The following is a 12,527-nucleotide window of genomic DNA, read 5'->3' on the forward strand; positions in this document are numbered from 1 at the left end:
TGCTTTTCTTTCATTTTAACATTATACTTCTTTTTCTCTTTCTTTCGTCGTTGTGAAATACTACAAGTTGTAAAAGTTGGTGGTGGTGGAAAGAATTATCAAGAAGTCTCCCTCTCGTGATGCATTCGCTCTCCTGGTGCAGTGCGTGTCGTACTTCCTCCAGGTGCGTATTCGAATAAAACTTGAAAACAAACCCTAAAATAAAAAACATAACCTTTAAACGGAGGTCACATCCTTCAACGGATGTCACCTCCTTTAAAGGTTACGCTTTTTATTTTAGGGTTTGTTTTATTAGGGGACATCCGTTGAAGGATGTCACCTCCGTTGATGTATACTTCCTCATGTTGGTCGACGCTCTGGACGCTCCTCCACACCAAGACGGCGACACTCCTTCACACTATGGCGACAATGGAAGCTTTCAAACCAAAAAAAAAAATTGGGAAGAAAAAGGAATGTAAGCGTGGGAAGTGGGGAAGTGAAACGGAAATGAGGAAAGGGGAAGAGAGTTCCGTGGGTGGGTGCTGGGAAAGTAAAATTAGGGTTTCAAATTATTTAAAATAGGGTAAAAGTAAAAATCTTTTTAACTTAAGGATATAATTGTATTTAAAATAATGTGGGGAGGTAGAGGAAGTATAGGGTGGTGGTGGAGGGAGCAACATCCAATTTTTTATTAAGCATTTGGGCTGGTGGGGTCGCAGGTTTCATCAAAGAAAAAAAAATATATAACAATAATGTTAGATAGTTGCTCCCTACACCACTACGGACTACTCGTTGCATTTTCTCATTCCTTTTTTTGCCCTTTAATAATATTTAATTATTGGGTTAATTTTCACCAACATCTCCTATATGAATATATCCCCACTTCCACAGGAAAAACATCTCCATAGCCCCCACACAAGGAACACACGAAAAACATCTCCATCCCTGTATTGTTTACTATAAACACATTATATGTACAACACAACTGACCTCGTCAGTGTTTAAATCCTCAGGAATTCAATTAATGCATTCTTATATAAAATTTTAATAACCCTTGGGTCCTATGCTTTCATCCTTGACTCACATTTCAACCCCTTGAACGTTGCCCCAATTCCATCACCTGCAACTTCTCTGTATTATACATAAATAATAATAAATGTACAAAAGTTAACAACCTAAATATAATTAAATTAATAACTTAAAAAAACAAGAAAAATGAAAAGCGAAGGCCTCAACGAATATGAGAGATATGTTGGACCTTCAATGGATGTGGACATTTGTTAACAAATATCGACATCCGTTGAAGGTCCAACAGATCTCTCATATCCGTTGAGGCCTTCGCATAACAAAGATCACAAAGCATAGATCATACAATGAAGAACACGGACAACACATATCATATAATCAATTACAATAGAAAAGCAAAGAAGTACCAACCTCTTGGAGACCAAACGATAATAAGAGAAAGGGAGAGTGGGGGGTGGGGCTACAGAGAAATAACGAAAGGGAGAGAAAGAAAGAAAGGGAGAGTAGGGGATGGGGTTGCATAGAAAAAGAGAAAGAAAGTGAGTTGTGTGTTAATTTTATATTTTTTTGTTGACTTGACTTTTATATGTTTTTTTGTGATAAAGGTTGTGATGGTTAAATTTTGGGTGTATTTTCAATTTTACTTCTTTATTTTGGGTTGTACCTTTCCTTTTGTTGAGAGTAAAAGGTAAATCTCTTCGTCTTTGAGAGACAGTGGAAGATATGAGTCTTTTCGTCCTTGAAGGATAGTAGAAGGGTAGAAAGGGATGAATTCCTCGCTTGTAGGGTTCCAACTCATGTTGAGTTTAGGGTTGAGGTGAGCAACTTGGAACAGGAGAGATAAGTCTGAAGCTGTTGTAGAAGACCACTCGAATCGTCTTGTTTCGATAAAATGGAATGTATTGTGAAGTATAGAAGTTGACATAATGTTATAATAATGGTTCGTACGTGTTGTCTCTGCTGAAGAGCTCAATGGTATATGTGCTTGTTAAGGGAATGGTTGTGGGACATTGAAGATGATTGTTGTAATTTTATAGTGTATTGATGATAATTGGATGTAATTGAATTAACAACTATAATATAAACTTTATATTAGTGATTTGATGAATTATTCTGTTAGTTTACCCTTGCATTTTTCTTGTGATCGTGTTCCACCTACGATGATCGTATGATTTAGGTTTTTATACGGGAACAAACGATGTTACAAGTAGTCTTGTAATTGTTTAATGCGACGAGGATAATAAAAATTTGGAAATTTTATTTCTTTGGGAATTTTTGAACACATACTACGTTTGTGAATTTGTTGAATGGATTAATGTTTTAATTACTTTTAAATAGTTGTTACGAGTTTCAATTAATCATATTAGAAAGATTTGAAATAATATTTATGAATTGTTTTAATAAATTATATTATTTTTATACGAAAACGGTTTATAAAGGCAAATTGTTTAACAATGAGTGTTTATGATTTTTGTAGGAATGACAGAGAAATAGTTGGAATGAGAAAGATAAAAGAGAAAGAGTTAAGAGGAATGAGGAAAGTGAGTAAGGATTTGGGAGATTTCTTGTTTTTTTAGTTTTGATAATGAAAATTATTCAAATATCTTTGACTTTAAAACTTAAAATCTATAATATATAAGAGTATTTTTATCTACTAAAATCCGATACACATTGTTAAAATGTACGAACTGAAAAAAAAAACATACATAAATTAGCAAACCATATATATATATATATATATATATATATATATATATATATATATATATATATATATATATATATATTTATAAATAGGTGATGATATGTATTGGTATACATATACTTACATGTGTGTAAGTTTCGAGTAGTGTTGAACAATTTTTTTTAAGTTATATGATATTTATATGTTATTTGCATTGTTATTTATTGCCAAAACCAAATGTTACATAGATGTGAATCTCATCCTTAAAACAATATTTGGTATTTAAATATTGTTGATTTCCCTTTTTTTTTCTAAGTTCTTCTATATAGCTTTTATTGTCTTTGTTCCTTTGGTCATTCTTCTATATAACATTAGGCTTTATATTTATTTTTATTTTATTGTTATGTTGTTGAATTTTGATAACTTGTATTTTACATTTTGTTATGTTATTTTTTAAAAGGAAAAACGTTAAAACTTGAAACAAATTTAGTATTAGAGAGTAACACTCACATTTCAACACAAAAAAAAAATAGATCATACAATATTTCAACAATCTCTACCAAACTAATGAGTTTGAATCTTATAAAAATATAAAAATATATATCATAGGTTACTTAAATATTCAATTTTAAGGTATTACATTTATAAATAAGTTTTAAGTTTTAAATTTATCTAGGAGGCACACATATAATCAATCTTCCAACAACATCATAGTTATTTGGATCCTACCAAATAGTCAAATAGTTGATTAAAGTTTGGAACAATAATACATATATTCATTTCATTGAAATAAAATACATAGTCTATAAAAAATTATGCTTTCTAAATTGTCTGCATCATAATAAAGAATAAAAACAAATATCTTTCTAATTTTTCAAGCTGTGTATAAATCAAATTTAACTCGTAAAAAATTATAAGTATTTATAAAATAATCACCCAATCATATTTTATATAATAAGTTAGAAGTATAATATATGATTAACATTTAGTTTTACATATGAAATAGTTCTAACAGAAAAATATAAAAAAAATGTATATTGACTGTTGTAAAAGAGTTTTCAGCAGTTATTTTTTGCAAATTATGTAATGTATAAATCAATTTTAACTTGTAAAAAAATATAATTATTTATAAAATAGGCACATCCGTTAACATAAATGAAAAAAAAAACTGTGAATTTACATAAAAGAAAACAGTCACATCCGTTAGCAAAGTGGTGAAATGAACGGGAGAAGAAAAACAAAACTTGCTGATGAATGAAAAAAAGGGAGAAAATAACTGCTACGACAATTTAAAAAATAATAATTATATTGTAAAGGATAAAATAAAAATAATAATTATGAACACAAAAAGATAATATATATAATAATAATAATAATAATAATAATTAAACATACAAATAAAAATAATTAATTTAATGAACTTTAAAATTGTAAAATCAAATAACCTTTAGTAAAAAGCTTTACAATTATCTACTTGTTATTCATTAATAAAACAATGCAAATACTATAATATTTAACAGATGTAAAACGCGAAAATAATTATAAAATTGTATAAATATTGTAAAACTCCTTCTAAAAGAAGTTACAAATATTAATTTAGTTTTTCTTTAAAAAGTGAGTTAAGGATGACAATATAGGTTGATAAAAGGAGTTTCATTTTCTCATTTTCAAAGTAAAAATGTATCTTCATCTTGTCCTTATATCTAATGTATATAAAACTTTTACCTTATCATTACTCATTCTGTAACGAGTATAATCGTAAATATTTTCTTACTATTTTTTGTATTAATTAAAAATTTTAAAAATGAAAATAAAAATTACAATAAAGTAAGGTTGATAATCTGGATCAGTTTGCTTTATTTTGGTCTGTTCCACATTTGAAATGCAAAAGACAAGTTAGGTTAGCTCTCCTTGTATAAGAAATACAAGCTAATTTCTCTAACTCTTGTCTCGTAATATGTTTAATCCCGAAGTTTCCTGATGGCAATCCTCATAAGAATTTTAATGTCTTTACTTTTATTAAATTAAATTAATGAAAATAATAATTTCTATAATTCAATTTCTTAAAACAAGTAATGCTTAAAACTTCTAGGGAGAGCATGCTACAACATCTACTTCTAGCACCCCTCACTCTAGCCCTTGAAGATGCGAGGTGATTTTGTTCATCAAGGTACTGAACATGGCGGGCCTTAAGAACTGCATGAACTCGGTGGGGTTGATGATGACCTAGTGATGACAACTTTTCACCACTAGAAGGCCCACGTTGTTGAGAAGGGCCAACTAATGCTTAAGGTGGTTGAGCTTGAGAAAGAAAGGATTGATCTCCTAGCTAAAGTTGCAGACTTGGGAATGATCATCGACTTGGAACTCCAAAAAGGAGGAAGGGGAGAAAAAGAATTGAAGGAGAAGGAGGATAAACCTAAGGCCCTATGTGGCTAAGCTGAAGACTGAAAAGGACGAGGTGGCCGACCTAAACCGGGACCTCGGCAAGAACCTCTCTGACAAGGATTTGGAGTTGGAGCAAAGTTCAAGCCAAAATCAAACTATTAATTTCAAAGCTTGGAATCTTGAAAAAGGAGAGGCTATATGAAATATATCGGTCGTTGTTACAATGAGAATCCACTTATTGATAGGAATAGTTGATCGATTGAGACAATCGTTTTAGGTAATTAAAGTCTAATTAAAAGCACAATAATCATTTATGGGCAGTTAGCAAATATATTAGCAGGTATTAAATAGTTAATTAATGGTTTGATTGTCTATGAATATACGACATTAATGGTTTGATTGTCATATGAAATATGAATATACGATATTAATGGTTTGATTGTCGTATCAAATATGAATTTACGGTATTAATGGTTTGATTATCATATCAAATATGAATATATGGTATTAATGATTGATTAATAGGCTTGATTGTTATAAGTCCTATAAATATACAATTGATGTCCAAGTAAACACACTTTTTATCCTAAATCAAATTTAGATCTCTTTTGAGAAACATATTAGACTTGAGTGTCGGAGTGTCTTCTACAGGTCAACAACTGATCGGTGTGGATTACGTTCTTGAAGTGGATTGAACGATCGAGGTATAGAGCAGAGCAAGTGACAGAGGCCTGCATACAAACCACTTGGCCAATCTAGAGCTTACTGCTCGGTCAAGAACGTTCTTCGTGAACTCTCATCGAAGTCTCTTCGACTTAGGGAACGATTCCAAGTGAACTCCTAGTGTCCGTCGCTTGGTGAGGAACGATTCCTCGTGAACTCTCACCTGAGCCTCTTCGATCTAGGGAACGATTCTAAGTGAACTCCTAGCGTCCATCGCTCAATAAGGAACGATTCCTCGTGAACTCTCACGTGAGCCTCTTCGACCTAGGAAACGATTCAAAGTGAACTCCTAGCGTGCAAATCTCGGTGAGGAGCGATTCCTCGTGAACTCTCACTTGAGCCTCTTCGACATAGGGAACGATTTGAAGTGAACTCCTAGCGTCCGCAACTCAGTGACGAACAATTCCTCGTGAACTCTTACTTGAGCCTCTTCGACCTTGGAAACGATTCCAAGTGAACTCCTTGCGTCCATCGCTTGGTAAGGAACGATTCCTCGTGAACTCTCACGTGAGCCTCTTCGACCTAGGAAACGATTCAAAGTGAACTCCTAGCGTGCAAACCTCGGTGAGGAACGATTCCTCGTGAACTCTCACCTGAGCCTCTTCAACCTAGGGAATGATTCGAAGTGAACTCCTAGCGTCTGCAACTCGGTGACGAACAATTCTTCGTGAACTCTCACTTGAGCCTCTTCGACATAGGGAACGATTCCAAGTGAACTCATTGCGTCCGCTGCTCGATGAGGAACGTTTCCTCGTGAACTCTCACCTGAGCCTCTTCAACCTAGGGAACGATTCCAAGTGAACTTCTAGTGTCCGCCCCTTGCTACGGAATGATTCCTCGTGAACTCTCACTCGAGCCTCTTCGACCTAGGGAACGATTCCTCGTGAACTCTCACTTGAGCTTTTTCGACCTAGGGAACGATTCCAACTCCTAGCCTCCGCCACTCGGTGAGGAACATTCTACGTGAACTCTCACCGAAGCCTCTTCGACCTAGGAACCGATTCCAAGTTAACTCCTAGCGTCCGTCGCTTGGTGAAGAACGTTCTTCGAGAACTCTCACCAAAGCCTCTTCGACCTAGGGAACGATTCCAAGTGAACTCCTAGCGTCTGTTCCTCGATGAGGAACGTTCTTCGTGAACTCTCATTGAAACCTCTTCGACCTAGGGAACGATTCTACGTGAAGTCATAGTGTCCGTCGCTCCGTGACGAATGTTCTTCGTGAACTCTCACCGAATGTTATTCGACCTAGGGAACGATTCAAAGTGAACTCTGGTGAAGAACTTTCTTCGTGAATTCTCACCGAAGCCTCTTCAACAAAGGGAATGATTCCAAGTGAACTCCTGGTGTCCTCTACTTGGTGAGGAATGTTCTTCGTGAACTCTCACCGAAGCCTATTCGACCTAGGGAATGATTCCAAGTGAACTCCTAGCATCCGCCCCTCGGTGAGGAACGTTCTTTGTAAACTCTCACTAAAGCCTCTTCGACCTAGGAAACGATTCCAAGTGAACTCCTAGTATTTGTCCCTCGGTGAGGAATGTTCTCCGTGAACTCTCACTCGAGTCTCTTCGACCTAGGAAACGGTCTAAGTGAACTCCTAAAGTTCGCCTCTTGATGTAGAGTGGAATGAAGACTTATAACACATCCAAAATAGACTCCCTAATACAACTTGAGCGGCCTCTCTTAAGCTCATAATAATCTAAGTGTACCTCTTCCAATAAAGAGCTTGCTTGGGCTTGGGAGACTTGTGTATTATATGAAATATACCAGTTTCGCGATACAACGAGAATCAACTTATCGATAGGCATAATTGATCGGTCAAGGCAGCCGTTTTAGATAATTAAAGTCTAATTAAGACTACAACGGTCATTTGTGGGTAGTTAGCAGGTATTAATTGTTAATTAATGGTTTGATTGTCATATGAAATATGAATATACGACATTAATGGTTTGATTGTCGTATCAAATATGAATGTACGACATTAATGGTTTGATTGCCATATCAAATATGAATATATGGTATTAATGATTGATTAATGGGTTTGATTGCTATAAGTCCTATAAATATACGATTGATGTCCAGGTAAAGATACTTTTTATCCTAAATCAAATTGAGACCTCTTTGAGAAACATATCTGACTTGAGTGTTAGAGTGTCTTCTACAGGTCAAAAACCAATCAGTGTAAATTACGTTCTTGAAGTGGGTTGGACGATCGAGGTATAGAGCAAAGAAGGAAGGATGACCGACCCTCGGTCTCTTTCAACCAAAACAATGGCCAAGTGGATTAGGCCAAGAAGGATGAAATGAGTACCAACACCCTTGAGGAAGGGGTTACTCATTTGACTGCCAAGAAGCTGAATGCTAAGAAGGCCAAGCTTGGTGCTACTAGGCTTGATGCTTATGTTGAAGGCTGCGAGTAAGCTAAGAAATATGTGGCTTTCTTCACTTTTGCTTGGACATGGAACGATTTGACATGGATAAGGACGTGGTTGATAATGTCCTTGTAGATGATGTCTAGGTCTAGAGTTGCTACCTGTAAATGAATTTATAATTCTAACTTGCATTTGTAATGAACTTATATTGATAATGAATGCTTTTTCTGCTTCTAGACTAGGTCTTCCTTTTGAGTTGATTCCTGAGTGTACACATAACAAGGTACAACACCAATAGTGTTTTTCGTCGAGGACTACTTAGGATTGGGAATTGCAACTACCTTCTTCATTATTATAGCTCGATGCCCACCTCGAGCTTCCTTTTTTTACGCCATGGGCTTGACTTGTGGGAGGATGTGGTATAGGAAACCAAAGTCAATGTTAAGCATGATGTCCAATAAACAGGTTTGCATTTCACTACAAGACCTACAATATATGATCCAAGATTGATTTGCCTATGCGGTTGTCGACCTTTGCGACTTGGGTTGGCTTGATCCCTAGTGGGAAAATCGTCTTTTTCTCATCAAATGAAGGTTGATTGTCCTCAAGGAGCCTGACATCTTGGTTGAGGTCAAAGAAATCGTCATTCGAGTCAAAGCACTATTGTCAACACCCAATTTCATCTGGGTAAGTAAATAAATAAAAATAAAAGAATAATAATTAGTGGTGGGTAAATAAAGAAACGAAAAAAAAAATTCCTTAAAAAAAGATATGTATGCATAATTTTCAAACTTTAATTGAGCCTAAGAGTTTAATATAAGACACATCACTAGAAAATATTTTTGAAATATTTGTTTATAAATAAAGAAATGTTTTAATATGGTAATAATTTGATTCAATATTATGCCAATAATTATAAGCAATATTCCTAATGATAATTAGAAATAATATATTGATATTATATTATAATTTGCTGCGTCAGTTTCTTTTTAAAGAGAAAAAATATGATTTTAGAAGTGGACAAACTTTCTAACAATAACTATAATCAATGTCATGAATATTATTATTTGATTTGTTTCTTTGCAACCATGACATTTTCTTTTCCTATTTTGTTCATTTTCAATTAATTCATAATTAAGGCAAGATTACCATAATATCACAATATGTTTATATAAATATGCACCCTGTCATAGAAAAGAGGGAGGAAAAAAAAATAATAGAGAGAGACGCCTATAAATAATAGAGGTAGAAAGAGAAGAAATAAGTATAGAGGAAAATAAGTTCCCACGCAAGAGGAGCTTTGTCAACATAAACTACCAAGGAAGAACTAGGGGAGTACCAAAAGCTAAAAAGGTATGTCACCACTACACCTTTCTCTTTCTCTTCTGATTGTACTTTGAAGATTTTTTCTAAAGGTATTTTTTTTACTACACACAAATAACGTTTCTTTTTAAATCATAAAAATAATATCTTTCCTCGTTTCTTTATGTATTGGTTACATCCTCGCATCACGTGACATTTATTTTAAATTTTATGATAAAAAATCATAATAAATAAAAAATTTCAAAAATAAAGTATTGTCTTATCATGTATTTTCTTTTTAAAAAGTAATAACAAATCATAAAATAAAGGGTATAAGTACGCGTTGACCTATGACCAGTTTCTTTCTTGTTTTTTCCATCATTCTTAAAATAAATAAAAAGTATAAAAATCTTTAAAACAAAAAAATGTCAATATTGTTAAACCACTCTTTTTTAACATAACTATGTGATCATGAATAAGCAAGGTCAATCCTTGTTTGGTTCACTTTTCAAAAATATTTTTTTTTCTTAATAGTTTATTTGTATTATCATTTTTAGGAAAAATTAAATATTTTGGAAAACCACGTCAATTTTATACATTTAATTAAAGGTACTGCTTTTGGGCAAGCGTAGTAGAGTGTTAATACCTTTCTTATGCGTAACCGATTCTCGAACCTAAAATCTAGTTTTTGTAGACCACGCTTTTATTTTACGGTTTTCTATAGTTTTACTAGAATAAATTATGGTGACAACTCTCAAAATCTTTTTCTTAAATCTGTTTATTTTCGATTCGTCGTCTCGTCACGATCCTAGTTGTGACAACTGTTCTACCCATTAATTTGTAGAGAGGTAGGTTGTTCCAAATTTGTTGTTGGAAACGGAGTTCTAACAACAGTTGGGCTAGAAGGAGGAGTGTAGGGTGCCACCTTTAAGTTCAATGCTTAGTGTAACATCCCACATTTTGGGATGTTATGAATAATAATTAAAATTAAGATATTCCAAAATTTTTATAGCATGGGAAACAATATTCAAAAAATTTGTCATTTAAAACGTGTAGAATTAAAACAAAGTCCTAGATGTTGCATAAAGATTATGCAATTACATAGTACCGAAATAAATGAAATAAACAACATAGTAAAATAAACCCATAAACATTGTTTCTAAAGTTTAGAACATAAACACTTTAAATAAGTCTGAGTCTTTCCCACGCTCTCTTGTCTTTATCATGCATACTGAACATCTACAATATCCTTTGTTCCTATATAACCACAGGTCATATCGATCATCGCAAGACTCAAAAACAAAAACAGACAAGTATGGATAAGCTACTATTAAAACAACCAATAATAACACACTATGTGAATGACAAATAAACTCAACGTAACAACAAAACATTCATCCACGTCGTTACATAATCTATAAAACCACCAAAATTTTCTCTCATATTTTATCTCAACTACTTTTTAAAATACATCAACAACTAGCTCTTCCAAAAAGATTCACATAATCTCTTAACTTTCAAATTTTAATTTTATTCTTTTATTTTCTATACCCCTTATATTAATTTCTACACCAATTAATAAAGGTGAAAGATCATTTTGCCCTTGGACCAAAAATACAATTAAAATCTAAGTTTCTCTGAAACTCTTCTCCCTAAGAATTGAATTCACATCCATTCCATCCTAAACAATACTCCTACCAACAAACCAACACACCATATTGATAATATCACACATACACATCAATCACTCAATTATCAACATACAAATCATGTGTTGCACTTCATTAATAATCACTACAAGAAAAATCACAGTTACATACGACCAAAATTCACATATAGCCTTCAAAATCTGTATATAAAATGGAATTACATACAAATTACATATGGATAAAAAATTGTATGTAAAAGGGTTGTAGGTATGTTATATACGGATATATCTATATGTAATTACATACGAAAAAATCGGTATGTAATTACATACGGATAAATCCGTATATAATTACATACGGAAGAATTCATATGTAATTTTATGGTTTTATAAAAAAAAAATTAAATGATCCCACATATGCATCTAATGACTAGAAGTTTCAAACACAACTACCAAATTGCCAAAAAATAGTATTAATTTATCAAATAATACGAACTGATTATCTTTTACGGTTGATGCATTACATGAATCAATCATAAACTACTTAAAAAATGCAAAAGAATAAACATCAATAGTGTTTGACATGCATTCTATTAGTACCGGAATCAATTGTTTCCTTTACAACTTGTATGTTTATAAAAACATGACAATAATGTCCATCATGTAGACTATAATCAAAATCAAGCTTGAATGGATATATAGGCCATTCATGATACTGAATATGCAAAATAGATATGGGAGCATCTTGTACCTGCAACAACAAATAAAGATTAACATGAAACATGATGCAATACACTAACTTAACTAAAATATAGTTTTTCATCAATCAATGGTTTCTTTCAAGAAGAAAAGATAACTAAGTTTTATTTTTTATAAAAAAATAATTTAATTAATATTTTAAATGGTGAAAGGTGCATAAGAACAATTCCTTCTCAGCTCCTCCACAGTTTATGAACAATGAGAACAATAGAGTCACAACTAGATTGACCAAATAAAATTGAAAACCAAAGGGTATAAGCACTCAAACCAATAGACACTAGCAAATGACATGCAATAAATGTAACAATGCAGAAGACAATAAACATGATTACAAGAATGGAAATTATAAAGAACATATATGCCATGCCAAAATTGTCTAACAAAAAAAGTTAAGAATTTACGTAAGTTAAAAAGTCAAGCATGTCTCTAAATATATCACTCAAATAAAAGATTTGCTGATCTTATAATCACACTCAAAATTAATAAAATAAGAAAAATTTAAGTTTATCTCAACATGTTTTTTTTTGTTTATATGATCCCTTGCTAGTAGTATCCTCTTAACATACGGTAAAGAAATAGACTATTTTACTATTTTGCTAAGTGGATTAATGTTTTTTTATCTTTCGGATTCAGTGCTCATTAATCCTTT

Source organism: Vigna umbellata, chromosome 11 (assembly GCF_029865625.1).
Source record: "Vigna umbellata cultivar VRB3 chromosome 11, Vumbellata_1.0, whole genome shotgun sequence".
In the NCBI taxonomy this organism is placed as follows: domain Eukaryota; kingdom Viridiplantae; phylum Streptophyta; class Magnoliopsida; order Fabales; family Fabaceae; genus Vigna; species Vigna umbellata.